The following is a 540-nucleotide window of genomic DNA, read 5'->3' as shown; positions in this document are numbered from 1 at the left end:
GACCTCACAGCGATGATTGACTCCGGAGCCGCCCTGAATCCCATCCACCAGGACATAGTAACCAAATATCAAATCCCTACACAAATGTGCACCCCACCTATCCAAGTCAAGGCTATCGATGGTGAATTGATTGGAAGAGGCATCACTCACCAGACCAAAACACTCACCCTCCAAGTTGGAACCCTTCATAAGGAATCCATCGCCTCTTACATCATCGACTCGCCCAAACACAAACTTGTTTTAGGATATCCATGGCTCTCTACTCACGACCCTGAACTCTCATGGCACCAAGGTGAATTGACACGCTGGTCATCTTTCTGTATGAGTCACTGTATCACTGCAGCACCCCAACCATGTCTCGCAACCAGTGTGGAAAGCCCTGAGACACACAAGAAAGTTAATATTCCCCATTGTTATCAAGATCTCTCTGATGTATTCAGCAAGGTGAAAGCCACACAACTTCCTCCACATAGACCTGGGGACTGTGCCATCGATCTCCTGCCTAACACACAACCCCCCCAAGAGTAAAGTATATCCACT

The sequence above is a fragment of the Sinocyclocheilus grahami genome, unplaced genomic scaffold (assembly GCF_001515645.1).
Source record: "Sinocyclocheilus grahami isolate Dianchi unplaced genomic scaffold, SAMN03320097.WGS_v1.1 scaffold241.1, whole genome shotgun sequence".
Taxonomy (NCBI): domain Eukaryota; kingdom Metazoa; phylum Chordata; class Actinopteri; order Cypriniformes; family Cyprinidae; genus Sinocyclocheilus; species Sinocyclocheilus grahami.
This window is presented reverse-complemented; position numbering follows the sequence as displayed.